The sequence below is a fragment of the Schistocerca gregaria genome, unplaced genomic scaffold, assembly GCF_023897955.1.
Source record: "Schistocerca gregaria isolate iqSchGreg1 unplaced genomic scaffold, iqSchGreg1.2 ptg000180l, whole genome shotgun sequence".
Lineage (NCBI taxonomy): Eukaryota > Metazoa > Arthropoda > Insecta > Orthoptera > Acrididae > Schistocerca > Schistocerca gregaria.
This window is the reverse complement of record NW_026061730.1, coordinates 10,746,205-10,761,092: the sequence shown is the minus strand read 5'-3', so window position 1 is coordinate 10,761,092 and position 14,888 is coordinate 10,746,205. Positions and strand designations below refer to the sequence as shown.

Below are 14,888 nucleotides of genomic sequence, written 5' to 3'. Positions count from 1 at the left end.
TTATCCATTGTGCTACGCACGTGACCGACTCCGTTTTAACTCTGTTTTGTCTACTGTTTGTACCCCGCCGTCTTGATTGTTTTTATATCTCACTCATCTCTGTTCTGTGTATACTCTGAGGCCGAAGAGCGGCATACTTGGTCCGCTGCCGGCCTACCTGTTTGTCACAGGTATTAAAATCACAATAAAAGAAAAAAAAAAAAAAAAAAAAAAGGAACGGCATAAGGTGGGACGAGGCAGTGTGAATTACATTTTATAGATGTATTTCTCACAAATCTCAGAACCTCTCGCGGTCGTCGTCGTCGTCGTCGTCGTCGTCGTCGTCGTCGTCGTCGTCGCCGCCGCCGCCGCTTCTGCAGAAGTAGCAAATGGCCATCGTAGCAAATGCGGCGAGGGACACCCTGCCATCGATTCCGAATGCGCAAAGTGTGTGGTCTTGTTTTCCTGTCTATGTTTGGTCGGTCTCGTAAGAGGTTGAATGTAACGAATGGGTGGAAAAGAGTAAGGGGCAGGGGCTGTGTGGAACGAAAACACAGTTCCTCAGGGGGTGTGAGCGTTTCGAAATGAGTCGTATATAAGTTATTCTTGGTCGTCAGTGACCGTGTGGCCTAATGGATAAGGCGTAGGACTTCATATCCGAAGATTGCAGGTTCGAATCCTGTCACGGTCGTGTTTTTCCAGTTCTGAAAAAGAAACATATCGTTTTAATGTAGCAATTGAGCAGTACGAAACCGTCTGAATGTTGCTGTTGAGCATTTTGTGCTTGGAGATGGACTTAAGCTTGAAACACACACAACAAGACAGGTGTTAACTAGCGAAATGAACGGCAGAGTGGCCTCACCGCGAGGTGTGACTGGCACTTGCACATCTAAAACAACGTCGGAAAGTAACTCGTTCGACTTTTGAGTCACATCAAGTATGTGTGTTAATTTTGACGCCGCTAGCTCTGCAGATTTTCATGCAATTCCTTTACCCCTCAGAAGTGAATATGATATAAAAGTGAAGTACGTGACGAGTGTGACGTTAGGAAAACATTAGGCAGCATGGAGAGATTCTGTATGGGACCACCCAACCCAAACGATTACTGTGTGATCTGCTGGCCAGCAGGTATCCAACGAGGTAGCACGGCTAGCTCAGTAGGTAGAGCATGAGACTCTTATTCACAGGGTCGTGGGTTCGAGCCCTACGCTGGCCGGAACGGAATTTTTTTCCGCTGCAGATGTAAATTACCGATTTTCTGATTAACGTGATGTAATGGAAATAGCAACTTTAAAATTTGCCTACGTCTCCATCAGTCGCAAGAAAACTGTATTTGAAGGTGAAGGTGATTTTGTAGACATGTGTGAAAGTCATGTTCTGAAGTGCAGGTGGTTTTGTTTGGAGAGAATATCGGCTACGTGTCAGATGTGTAGCCAAGCAGTAATGGGTCGCCATAGCTGCTAATATTAGTCGAAAATATGAAGTGTTGTCAGCTGAAGTCTGATGATTCAGACGACCATACGGACGAAGTACGCAAACGTGCCGCTAGGCGGCGCATGTTTAGCTCAGTGGTAGAGCATTGGTCTAGTAAACCAGGGGTCGTGAGTTCCATCCTCACAGGAGGAAGACGAATCTTGGAAATCACTTGCGGATCGTGGCCGTATAGAAAGCAGTATCTGTGATGAGGAACAATTAGCGACAGGCGTATTATTAAGAATTACTCTCAGATGTGATTAAGGCGAATGGCGCAGATAAAGCATTTGCCAAAGCGGTATAGCATAAGGTGAGACGAGGCAGTCTGAATTACATTTTATAGATGTATTTCTCACAAATCTCAGAGCCTCTCGCGGTCGTCGTCGTCGTCGTCGTCGTCGTCGTCGTCGTCGTCGCCGCCGCTTCTGCAGAAGTAGCAAATGGCCATCGTAGCAAATGCGGTGAGGGACACCCTGCCATCGATTCCGAATGCGCAAAGTGTGTGGTCTTCTTTTCCTGTGTATGTTTGGTCGGTCTCGTAAGAGGTTGAATGTAACGAATGGGTGGAAAAGAGTAAGGGGCAGGGGCTGTGTGGAACGAAAACACAGTTCCTCAGGGGGTGTGAGCGTTTCGAAATGGGTCGTATATAAGTTACACTTGGTCGTCAGTGACCTTGTGGCCTAATGGATAAGCCGTCGGACTTCGGATCCGAAGATTGCAGGTTCGAATCCTGTCACGGTCGTGTTTTTCCATTTCTGAAAAAGAAACATACCGTTTTAATGTAGCAATTGAGCAGTACGAAACCGTCTGAATGTTGCTGTTGACCATTTTGTACTTGGAGATGGTCTTGAACCTGAAACACACACAACAGGACCGGTGTTAACTAGCGAAATGGTCGGCAGAGTGCCCTCACCGAGAGTTTTGACTGGCACTTGCACATCTAAAACAACGTCGGAAAGTAACTCGTTCGGCTTTTGAGTCACATCAAGTATGTGTGTTAATTTTGACGCCGCTAGCTCTGCAGATTGTCATGCAATTCCTTTACCTCTCAGAAATGATTATGAAATAAAAGTGAAGCACGTGACGAGTGTGACGTTAGGAAAACATTAGGAAGCATGGAGAGATTCTGTATGGGACCACCCAACCCAAACGATTACTGTGTGATCTGCTGGCCAGCAGGTATCCAACGAGGCAGCACGGCTAGCTCAGTCGGTAGAGCATGAGACTCTTATTCACAGGGTCGTGGGTTCGAGCCCTACGCTGGCCGGAACGGAATTTTTTTCCGCTGCAGATGTAAATTACCGATTTTCTGATTAACGTGATGTAATGGAAATAGCAACTATAAATTTGCCTACGTCTCCATCAGTCGCAAGAAAACTGTATTTGAAGTGAAGGTGATTTTGTAGACATGTGTGAAAGTCATATTCTGAAGCGCAAGTGGTTTTGGTTGGAGAGAACACGGCTACGTGTCAGATGTGTAGCCAAGCAGTAATGGGTCGCCATTGCTGCAAATATTAGTCGAAAATATGAAGTGTTGTCAGCTGAAGTCTGATGATTCAGACGACCGTACGGACGAAGTACGCAAAAGTGCCGCTAGGCGGCGCCTGTTTAGCTCAGTGGTAGAGCATTGGTCTAGTAAACCAGGGGTCGTGAGTTCCATCCTCACAGGAGGAAGACGAACTTTGGAAATCAGTTGCGCATCGTGGCCGTATAGCAAACAGTATCTGTGATGAGGAACAATTAGCGACAGGAGTATTATTAAGAATTACTCTCAGATGTGATTAAGGCGAATGGCGCAGATAAAGCATTTGCCAAAGCGGTACGGCATAAGGTGGGACGAGGCAGTCTGAATTACATTTTATAGATGTATTTCTCACAAATCTCAGAACCTCTCGCGGTCGTCGTCGTCGTCGTCGTCGTCGTCGTCGTCGTCGTCGTCGTCGCCGCCGCCGCCGCCGCTTCTGCAGAAGTAGCAAATGGCCATCGTAGCAAATGCGGCGAGGGACACCCTGCCATCGATTCCGAATGCGCAAAGTGTGTGGTCTTGTTTTCCTGTCTATGTTTGGTCGGTCTCGTAAGAGGTTGAATGTAACGAATGGGTGGAAAAGAGTAAGGGGCAGGGGCTGTGTGGAACGAAAACACAGTTCCTCAGGGGGTGTGAGCGTTTCGAAATGAGTCGTATATAAGTTATTCTTGGTCGTCAGTGACCGTGTGGCCTAATGGATAAGGCGTAGGACTTCATATCCGAAGATTGCAGGTTCGAATCCTGTCACGGTCGTGTTTTTCCAGTTCTGAAAAAGAAACATATCGTTTTAATGTAGCAATTGAGCAGTACGAAACCGTTTGAATGTTGCTGTTGAGCATTTTGTGCTTGGAGATGGACTTAAGCTTGAAACACACACAACAAGACAGGTGTTAACTAGCGAAATGAACGGCAGAGTGGCCTCACCGCGAGGTGTGACTGGCACTTGCACATCTAAAACAACGTCGGAAAGTAACTCGTTCGACTTTTGAGTCACATCAAGTATGTGTGTTAATTTTGACGCCGCTAGCTCTGCAGATTTTCATGCAATTCCTTTACCTCTCAGAAGTGAATATGATATAAAAGTGAAGTACGTGACGAGTGTGACGTTAGGAAAACATTAGGCAGCATGGAGAGATTCTGTATGGGACCACCCAACCCAAACGATTACTGTATGATCTGCTGGCCAGCAGGTATCCACCGAGGCAGCACGGCTAGCTCAGTCGGTAGAGCATGAGACTCTTATTCACAGGATCGTGGGTTCAAGCCCTACGCTGGGCGGAACGGAATTTTTTCTGCTGCAGATGTAAATTACCGATTTTCTGATTAACGTGATGTAATGGAAATAGCAACTTTAAAATTTGCCTACGTCTCCATCAGTCGCAAGAAAACTGTATTTGAAGGTGAAGGTGATTTTGTAGACATGTGTGAAAGTCATGTTCTGAAGTGCAGGTGGTTTTGTTTGGAGAGAATATCGGCTACGTGTCAGATGTGTAGCCAAGCAGTAATGGGTCGCCATTGCTGCAAATATTAGTCGAAAATATGAAGTGTTGTCAGCTGAAGTCTGATGATTCAGACGACCGTACGGACGAAGTACGCAAAAGTGCCGCTAGGCGGCGCATGTTTAGCTCAGTGGTAGAGCATTGGTCTAGTAAACCAGGGGTCGTGAGTTCCATCCTCACAGAAGGAAGACGAATCTTGGAAATCACTTGCGGATCGTGGCCGTATAGAAAGCAGTATCTGTGATGAGGAACAATTAGCGACAGGCGTATTATTAAGAATTACTCTCAGATGTGATTAAGGCGAATGGCGCAGATAAAGCATTTGCCAAAGCGGTATAGCATAAGGTGAGACGAGGCAGTCTGAATTACATTTTATAGATGTATTTCTCACAAATCTCAGAGCCTCTCGCGGTCGTCGTCGTCGTCGCCGCCGCCGCCGCCGCCGCCGCTTCTGCAGAAGTAGCAAATGGCCATCGTAGCAAATGCGGCGAGGGACACCCTGCCATCGATTCCGAATGCGCAAAGTGTGTGGTCTTCTTTTCCTGTCTATGTTTGGTCGGTCTCGTAAGAGGTTGAATGTAACGAATGGGTGGAAAAGAGTAAGGGGCAGGGGCTGTGTGGAACGAAAACACAGTTCCTCAGGGGGTGTGAGCGTTTCGAAATGGGTCGTATATAAGTTACACTTGGTCGTCAGTGACCTTGTGGCCTAATGGATAAGCCGTCGGACTTCGGATCCGAAGATTGCAGGTTCGAATCCTGTCACGGTCGTGTTTTTCCATTTCTGAAAAAGAAACATACCGTTTTAATGTAGCAATTGAGCAGTACGAAACCGTCTGAATGTTGCTGTTGACCATTTTGTACTTGGAGATGGTCTTGAACCTGAAACACACACAACAAGACCGGTGTTAACTAGCGAAATGGTCGGCAGAGTGCCCTCACCGCGAGTTTTGACTGGCACTTGCACATCTAAAACAACGTCGGAAAGTAACTCGTTCGGCTTTTGAGTCACATCAAGTATGTGTGTTAATTTTGACGCCGCTAGCTCTGCAGATTGTCATGCAATTCCTTTACCTCTCAGAAATGATTATGAAATAAAAGTGAAGTACGTGACGAGTGTGACGTTAGGAAAACATTAGGAAGCATGGAGAGATTCTGTATGTGACCACCCAACCCAAACGATTACTGTGTGATCTGCTGGCCAGCAGGTATCCAACGAGGCAGCACGGCTAGCTCAGTCGGTAGAGCATGAGACTCTTGTTCACAGGGTCGTGGGTTCGAGCCCTACGCTGGCCGGAACGGAATTTTTTTCCGCTGCAGATGTAAATTACCGATTTTCTGATTAACGTGATGTAATGGAAATAGCAACTATAAATTTGCCTACGTCTCCATCAGTCGCAAGAAAACTGTATTTGAAGTGAAGGTGATTTTGTAGACATGTGTGAAAGTCATATTCTGAAGCGCAAGTGGTTTTGGTTGGAGAGAACACGGCTACGTGTCAGATGTGTAGCCAAGCAGTAATGGGTCGCCATTGCTGCAAATATTAGTCGAAAATATGAAGTGTTGTCAGCTGAAGTCTGATGATTCAGACGACCGTACGGACGAAGTACGCAAAAGTGCCGCTAGGCGGCGCCTGTTTAGCTCAGTGGTAGAGCATTGGTCTAGTAAACCAGGGGTCGTGAGTTCCATCCTCACAGGAGGAAGACGAACTTTGGAAATCAGTTGCGCATCGTGGCCGTATAGCAAACAGTATCTGTGATGAGGAACAATTAGCGACAGGAGTATTATTAAGAATTACTCTCAGATGTGATTAAGGCGAATGGCGCAGATAAAGCATTTGCCAAAGCGGTACGGCATAAGGTGGGACGAGGCAGTCTGAATTACATTTTATAGATGTATTTCTCACAAATCTCAGAACCTCTCGCGGTCGTCGTCGTCGTCGTCGTCGTCGTCGTCGTCGTCGTCGTCGTCGTCGTCGCCGCCGCCGCTTCTGCAGAAGTAGCAAATGGCCATCGTAGCAAATGCGGCGAGGGACACCCTGCCATCGATTCCGAATGCGCAAAGTGTGTGGTCTTGTTTTCCTGTCTATGTTTGGTCGGTCTCGTAAGAGGTTGAATGTAACGAATGGGTGGAAAAGAGTAAGGGGCAGGGGCTGTGTGGAACGAAAACACAGTTCCTCAGGGGGTGTGAGCGTTTCGAAATGAATCGTATATAAGTTATTCTTGGTCGTCAGTGACCGTGTGGCCTAATGGATAAGGCGTAGGACTTCATATCCGAAGATTGCAGGTTCGAATCCTGTCACGGTCGTGTTTTTCCAGTTCTGAAAAAGAAACATATCGTTTTAATGTAGCAATTGAGCAGTACGAAACCGTCTGAATGTTGCTGTTGAGCATTTTGTGCTTGGAGATGGACTTAAGCTTGAAACACACACAACAAGACAGGTGTTAACTAGCGAAATGAACGGCAGAGTGGCCTCACCGCGAGGTGTGACTGGCACTTGCACATCTAAAACAACGTCGGAAAGTAACTCGTTCGACTTTTGAGTCACATCAAGTATGTGTGTTAATTTTGACGCCGCTAGCTCTGCAGATTTTCATGCAATTCCTTTACCCCTCAGAAGTGAATATGATATAAAAGTGAAGTACGTGACGAGTGTGACGTTAGGAAAACATTAGGCAGCATGGAGAGATTCTGTATGGGACCACCCAACCCAAACGATTACTGTGTGATCTGCTGGCCAGCAGGTATCCAACGAGGTAGCACGGCTAGCTCAGTAGGTAGAGCATGAGACTCTTATTCACAGGGTCGTGGGTTCGAGCCCTACGCTGGCCGGAACGGAATTCTTTTCCGCTGCAGATGTAAATTACCGATTTTCTGATTAACGTGATGTAATGGAAATAGCAACTTTAAAATTTGCCTACGTCTCCATCAGTCGCAAGAAAACTGTATTTGAAGGTGAAGGTGATTTTGTAGACATGTGTGAAAGTCATGTTCTGAAGTGCAGGTGGTTTTGTTTGGAGAGAATATCGGCTACGTGTCAGATGTGTAGCCAAGCAGTAATGGGTCGCCATAGCTGCTAATATTAGTCGAAAATATGAAGTGTTGTCAGCTGAAGTCTGATGATTCAGACGACCATACGGACGAAGTACGCAAACGTGCCGCTAGGCGGCGCATGTTTAGCTCAGTGGTAGAGCATTGGTCTAGTAAACCAGGGGTCGTGAGTTCCATCCTCACAGGAGGAAGACGAATCTTGGAAATCACTTGCGGATCGTGGCCGTATAGAAAGCAGTATCTGTGATGAGGAACAATTAGCGACAGGCGTATTATTAAGAATTACTCTCAGATGTGATTAAGGCGAATGGCGCAGATAAAGCATTTGCCAAAGCGGTATAGCATAAGGTGAGACGAGGCAGTCTGAATTACATTTTATAGATGTATTTCTCACAAATCTCAGAGCCTCTCGCGGTCGTCGTCGTCGTCGTCGTCGTCGTCGTCGTCGTCGTCGTCGCCGCCGCTTCTGCAGAAGTAGCAAATGGCCATCGTAGCAAATGCGGTGAGGGACACCCTGCCATCGATTCCGAATGCGCAAAGTGTGTGGTCTTCTTTTCCTGTGTATGTTTGGTCGGTCTCGTAAGAGGTTGAATGTAACGAATGGGTGGAAAAGAGTAAGGGGCAGGGGCTGTGTGGAACGAAAACACAGTTCCTCAGGGGGTGTGAGCGTTTCGAAATGGGTCGTATATAAGTTACACTTGGTCGTCAGTGACCTTGTGGCCTAATGGATAAGCCGTCGGACTTCGGATCCGAAGATTGCAAGTTCGAATCCTGTCACGGTCGTGTTTTTCCATTTCTGAAAAAGAAACATACCGTTTTAATGTAGCAATTGAGCAGTACGAAACCGTCTGAATGTTGCTGTTGACCATTTTGTACTTGGAGATGGTCTTGAACCTGAAACACACACAACAAGACCGGTGTTAACTAGCGAAATGGTCGGCAGAGTGCCCTCACCGCGAGTTTTGACTGGCACTTGCACATCTAAAACAACGTCGGAAAGTAACTCGTTCGGCTTTTGAGTCACATCAAGTATGTGTGTTAATTTTGACGCCGCTAGCTCTGCAGATTGTCATGCAATTCCTTTACCTCTCAGAAATGATTATGAAATAAAAGTGAAGTACGTGACGAGTGTGACGTTAGGAAAACATTAGGAAGCATGGAGAGATTCTGTATGGGACCACCCAACCCAAACGATTACTGTGTGATCTGCTGGCCAGCAGGTATCCAACGAGGCAGCACGGCTAGCTCAGTCGGTAGAGCATGAGACTCTTATTCACAGGGTCGTGGGTTCGAGCCCTACGCTGGCCGGAACGGAATTTTTTTCCGCTGCAGATGTAAATTACCGATTTTCTGATTAACGTGATGTAATGGAAATAGCAACTATAAATTTGCCTACGTCTCCATCAGTCGCAAGAAAACTGTATTTGAAGTGAAGGTGATTTTGTAGACATGTGTGAAAGTCATATTCTGAAGCGCAAGTGGTTTTGGTTGGAGAGAACACGGCTACGTGTCAGATGTGTAGCCAAGCAGTAATGGGTCGCCATTGCTGCAAATATTAGTCGAAAATATGAAGTGTTGTCAGCTGAAGTCTGATGATTCAGACGACCGTACGGACGAAGTACGCAAAAGTGCCGCTAGGCGGCGCCTGTTTAGCTCAGTGGTAGAGCATTGGTCTAGTAAACCAGGGGTCGTGAGTTCCATCCTCACAGGAGGAAGACGAATTTTGGAAATCAGTTGCGCATCGTGGCCGTATAGCAAACAGTATCTGTGATGAGGAACAATTAGCGACAGGAGTATTATTAAGAATGGCGAATGGCGCAGATAAAGCATTTGCCAATGCGGTATAGCATAAGGTGAGACGAGGCAGTCTGAATTACATTTTATAGATGTATTTCTCACAAATCTCAGAGCCTCTCGCGGTCGTCGTCGTCGTCGTCGTCGTCGCCGCCGCTTCTGCAGAAGTAGCAAATGGCCATCGTAGCAAATGCGGCGAGGGACACCCTGCCATCGATTCCGAATGCGCAAAGTGTGTGGTCTTGTTTTCCTGTCTATGTTTGGTCGGTCTCGTAAGAGGTCGAATGTAACGAATGGGTGGGGAAGAGTAAGGAGCAGCGGCTGTGTGGAACGAAAGCACAATTCCTCAGGGGGTGTGAGCGTTTCGAGATGAGTCGTATATAAGTTACACTTGGTCGTCAGTGACCGTGTGTCCTAATGGATAAGGCGTCGGACTTCGGATCCGAAGATTTCAGGTTCGAATCCTGTCACAGTCGTGTTTTTCCAGTTCTGAAAAAGAAACATATCGTTTTAACGTAGCAATTGAGCAGTACGAAACCGTCTGAATGTTGCTGTTGAGCATTTTGTGCTTGGAGATGGTCTTGAGCATGAAACACACACAACAAGACAGGTGTTAACTAGCGAAATGGTCGGCAGAGTGCCCTCACCGCGAGTTTTGACTGGCACTTGCACATCTAAAACAACGTCGGAAAGTAACTCGTTCGGCTTTTGAGTCACATCAAGTATGTGTGTTAATTTTGACGCCGCTAGCTCTGCAGATTGTCATGCAATTCCTTTACCTCTCAGAAATGATTATGAAATAAAAGTGAAGTACGTGACGAGTGTGACGTTAGGAAAACATTAGGAAGCATGGAGAGATTCTGTATGGGACCACCCAACCCAAACGATTACTGTGTGATCTGCTGGCCAGCAGGTATCCAACGAGGCAGCACGGCTAGCTCAGTCGGTAGAGCATGAGACTCTTATTCACAGGGTCGTGGGTTCGAGCCCTACGCTGGCCGGAACGGAATTTTTTTCCGCTGCAGATGTAAATTACCGATTTTCTGATTAACGTGATGTAATGGAAATAGCAACTATAAATTTGCCTACGTCTCCATCAGTCGCAAGAAAACTGTATTTGAAGTGAAGGTGATTTTGTAGACATGTGTGAAAGTCATATTCTGAAGCGCAAGTGGTTTTGGTTGGAGAGAACACGGCTACGTGTCAGATGTGTAGCCAAGCAGTAATGGGTCGCCATTGCTGCAAATATTAGTCGAAAATATGAAGTGTTGTCAGCTGAAGTCTGATGATTCAGACGACCGTACGGACGAAGTACGCAAAAGTGCCGCTAGGCGGCGCCTGTTTAGGTCAGTGGTAGAGCATTGGTCTAGTAAACCAGGGGTCGTGAGTTCCATCCTCACAGGAGGAAGACGAATTTTGGAAATCAGTTGCGCATCGTGGCCGTATAGCAAACAGTATCTGTGATGAGGAACAATTAGCGACAGGAGTATTATTAAGAATTACTCTCAGATGTGATTAAGGCGAATCGTCGCCGCCGCCGCCGCTTCTGCAGAAGTAGCAAATGGCCATCGTAGCAAATGCGGCGAGGGACACCCTGCCATCGATTCCGAATGCGCAAAGTGTGTGGTCTTGTTTTCCTGTCTATGTTTGGTCGGTCTCGTAAGAGGTTGAATGTAACGAATGGGTGGAAAAGAGTAAGGGGCAGGGGCTGTGTGGAACGAAAACACAGTTCCTCAGGGGGTGTGAGCGTTTCGAAATGAGTCGTATATAAGTTATTCTTGGTCGTCAGTGACCGTGTGGCCTAATGGATAAGGCGTAGGACTTCATATCCGAAGATTGCAGGTTCGAATCCTGTCACGGTCGTGTTTTTCCAGTTCTGAAAAAGAAACATATCGTTTTAACGTAGCAATTGAGCAGTACGAAACCGTCTGAATGTTGCTGTTGAGCATTTTGTGCTTGGAGATGGTCTTGAGCATGAAACACACACAACAAGACAGGTGTTAACTAGCGAAATGGTCGGCAGAGTGCCCTCACCGCGAGTTTTGACTGGCACTTGCACATCTAAAACAACGTCGGAAAGTAACTCGTTCGGCTTTTGAGTCACATCAAGTATGTGTGTTAATTTTGACGCCGCTAGCTCTGCAGATTGTCATGCAATTCCTTTACCTCTCAGAAATGATTATGAAATAAAAGTGAAGTACGTGACGAGTGTGACGTTAGGAAAACATTAGGAAGCATGGAGAGATTCTGTATGGGACCACCCAACCCAAACGATTACTGTGTGATCTGCTGGCTAGCAGGTATCCAACGAGGCAGCACGGCTAGCTCAGTCGGTAGAGCATGAGACTCTTATTCACAGGGTCGTGGGTTCGAGCCCTACGCTGGCCGGAACGGAATTTTTTTCCGCTGCAGATGTAAACTACCGATTTTCTGATTAACGTGATGTAATGGAAATAGCAACTATAAATTTGCCTACGTCTCCATCAGTCGCAAGAAAACTGTATTTGAAGTGAAGGTGATTTTGTAGACATGTGTGAAAGTCATATTCTGAAGCGCAAGTGGTTTTGGTTGGAGAGAACACGGCTACGTGTCAGATGTGTAGCCAAGCAGTAATGGGTCGCCATTGCTGCAAATATTAGTCGAAAATATGAAGTGTTGTCAGCTGAAGTCTGATGATTCAGACGACCGTACGGACGAAGTACGCAAAAGTGCCGCTAGGCGGCGCCTGTTTAGCTCAGTGGTAGAGCATTGGTCTAGTAAACCAGGGGTCGTGAGTTCCATCCTCACAGGAGGAAGACGAATTTTGGAAATCAGTTGCGCATCGTGGCCGTATAGCAAACAGTATCTGTGATGAGGAACAATTAGCGACAGGAGTATTATTAAGAATTACTCTCAGATGTGATTAAGGCGAATCGTCGCCGCCGCCGCCGCTTCTGCAGAAGTAGCAAATGGCCATCGTAGCAAATGCGGCGAGGGACACCCTGCCATCGATTCCGAATGCGCAAAGTGTGTGGTCTTGTTTTCCTGTCTATGTTTGGTCGGTCTCGTAAGAGGTTGAATGTAACGAATGGGTGGAAAAGAGTAAGGGGCAGGGGCTGTGTGGAACGAAAACACAGTTCCTCAGGGGGTGTGAGCGTTTCGAAATGAGTCGTATATAAGTTATTCTTGGTCGTCAGTGACCGTGTGGCCTAATGGATAAGGCGTAGGACTTCATATCTGAAGATTGCAGGTTCGAATCCTGTCACGGTCGTGTTTTTCCAGTTCTGAAAAAGAAACATATCGTTTTAATGTAGCAATTGAGCAGTACGAAATCGTCTGAATGTTGCTGTTGAGCATTTTGTGCTTGGAGATGGACTTAAGCTTGAAACACACACAACAAGACAGGTGTTAACTAGCGAAATGAACGGCAGAGTGGCCTCACCGCGAGGTGTGACTGGCACTTGCACATCTAAAACAACGTCGGAAAGTAACTCGTTCGACTTTTGAGTCACATCAAGTATGTGTGTTAATTTTGACGCCGCTAGCTCTGCAGATTTTCATGCAATTCCTTTACCTCTCAGAAGTGAATATGATATAAAAGTGAAGTACGTGACGAGTGTGACGTTAGGAAAACATTAGGCAGCATGGAGAGATTCTGTATGGGACCACCCAACCCAAACGATTACTGTATGATCTGCTGGCCAGCAGGTATCCACCGAGGCAGCACGGCTAGCTCAGTCGGTAGAGCATGAGACTCTTATTCACAGGATCGTGGGTTCAAGCCCTACGCTGGGCGGAACGGAATTTTTTCTGCTGCAGATGTAAATTACCGATTTTCTGATTAACGTGATGTAATGGAAATAGCAACTTTAAAATTTGCCTACGTCTCCATCAGTCGCAAGAAAAACTGTATTTGAAGGTGAAGGTGATTTTGTAGACATGTGTGAAAGTCATGTTCTGAAGTGCAGGTGGTTTTGTTTGGAGAGAATATCGGCTACGTGTCAGATGTGTAGCCAAGCAGTAATGGGTCGCCATTGCTGCAAATATTAGTCGAAAATATGAAGTGTTGTCAGCTGAAGTCTGATGATTCAGACGACCGTACGGACGAAGTACGCAAAAGTGCCGCTAGGCGGCGCATGTTTAGCTCAGTGGTAGAGCATTGGTCTAGTAAACCAGGGGTCGTGAGTTCCATCCTCACAGGAGGAAGACGAATCTTGGAAATCAGTTGCGGATCGTGGCCGTATAGAAAGCAGTATCTGTGATGAGGAACAATTAGCGACAGGCGTATTATTAAGAATTACTCTCAGATGTGATTAAGGCGAATGGCGCAGATAAAGCATTTGCCAAAGCGGTATAGCATAAGGTGAGAAGAGGCAGTCTGAATTACATTTTATAGATGTATTTCTCACAAATCTCAGAGCCTCTCGCGGTCGTCGTCGTCGTCGTCGTCGTCGTCGTCGCCGCCGCCGCCGCCGCTTCTGCAGAAGTAGCAAATGGCCATCGTAGCAAATGCGGTGAGGGACACCCTGCCATCGATTCCGAATGCGCAAAGTGTGTGGTCTTCTTTTCCTGTGTATGTTTGGTCGGTCTCGTAAGAGGTTGAATGTAACGAATGGGTGGAAAAGAGTAAGGGGCAGGGGCTGTGTGGAACGAAAACACAGTTCCTCAGGGGGTGTGAGCGTTTCGAAATGGGTCGTATATAAGTTACACTTGGTCGTCAGTGACCTTGTGGCCTAATGGATAAGCCGTCGGACTTCGGATCCGAAGATTGCAAGTTCGAATCCTGTCACGGTCGTGTTTTTCCATTTCTGAAAAAGAAACATACCGTTTTAATGTAGCAATTGAGCAGTACGAAACCGTCTGAATGTTGCTGTTGACCATTTTGTACTTGGAGATGGTCTTGAACCTGAAACACACACAACAAGACCGGTGTTAACTAGCGAAATGGTCGGCAGAGTGCCCTCACCGCGAGTTTTGACTGGCACTTGCACATCTAAAACAACGTCGGAAAGTAACTCGTTCGGCTTTTGAGTCACATCAAGTATGTGTGTTAATTTTGACGCCGCTAGCTCTGCAGATTGTCATGCAATTCCTTTACCTCTCAGAAATGATTATGAAATAAAAGTGAAGTACGTGACGAGTGTGACGTTAGGAAAACATTAGGAAGCATGGAGAGATTCTGTATGGGACCACCCAACCCAAACGATTACTGTGTGATCTGCTGGCCAGCAGGTATCCAACGAGGCAGCACGGCTAGCTCAGTCGGTAGAGCGTGAGACTCTTATTCACAGGGTCGTGGGTTCGAGCCCTACGCTGGCCGGAACGGAATTTTTTTCCGCTGCAGATGTAAATTACCGATTTTCTGATTAACGTGATGTAATGGAAATAGCAACTATAAATTTGCCTACGTCTCCATCAGTCGCAAGAAAACTGTATTTGAAGTGAAGGTGATTTTGTAGACATGTGTGAAAGTCATATTCTGAAGCGCAAGTGGTTTTGGTTGGAGAGAACACGGCTACGTGTCAGATGTGTAGCCAAGCAGTAATGGGTCGCCATTGCTGCAAATATTAGTCGAAAATATGAAGTGTTGT

The 14,888-nt window shown here is 46.5% G+C and overlaps 8 non-coding genes across 8 annotated transcripts; all 8 read left to right on the top strand.

Annotated features, from left to right (window-relative positions):
• Positions 1-2,642: 2,642 nt before the first annotated feature.
• On the top strand, positions 2,643-2,719 carry Trnak-cuu (transfer RNA lysine (anticodon CUU)). Its single transcript has one exon. It is a non-coding gene; the product is annotated as a tRNA-Lys (tRNA).
• A 1,463-nt stretch (positions 2,720-4,182) lies between these two features.
• On the top strand, positions 4,183-4,255 carry Trnak-cuu (transfer RNA lysine (anticodon CUU)). Its single transcript has one exon. It is a non-coding gene; the product is annotated as a tRNA-Lys (tRNA).
• A 1,437-nt stretch (positions 4,256-5,692) lies between these two features.
• Trnak-cuu (transfer RNA lysine (anticodon CUU)) lies at positions 5,693-5,769 on the top strand. The gene has a single exon. It is a non-coding gene; the product is annotated as a tRNA-Lys (tRNA).
• A 2,986-nt stretch (positions 5,770-8,755) lies between these two features.
• Trnak-cuu (transfer RNA lysine (anticodon CUU)) lies at positions 8,756-8,832 on the top strand. Its single transcript has one exon. It is a non-coding gene; the product is annotated as a tRNA-Lys (tRNA).
• Positions 8,833-10,242: 1,410 nt separating this feature from the next.
• Positions 10,243-10,319, top strand: Trnak-cuu (transfer RNA lysine (anticodon CUU)). The gene has a single exon. It is a non-coding gene; the product is annotated as a tRNA-Lys (tRNA).
• A 1,310-nt stretch (positions 10,320-11,629) lies between these two features.
• On the top strand, positions 11,630-11,706 carry Trnak-cuu (transfer RNA lysine (anticodon CUU)). Its single transcript has one exon. It is a non-coding gene; the product is annotated as a tRNA-Lys (tRNA).
• Positions 11,707-13,020: 1,314 nt separating this feature from the next.
• On the top strand, positions 13,021-13,093 carry Trnak-cuu (transfer RNA lysine (anticodon CUU)). The gene has a single exon. It is a non-coding gene; the product is annotated as a tRNA-Lys (tRNA).
• A 1,447-nt stretch (positions 13,094-14,540) lies between these two features.
• Trnak-cuu (transfer RNA lysine (anticodon CUU)) lies at positions 14,541-14,617 on the top strand. Its single transcript has one exon. It is a non-coding gene; the product is annotated as a tRNA-Lys (tRNA).
• Positions 14,618-14,888: the final 271 nt, after the last annotated feature.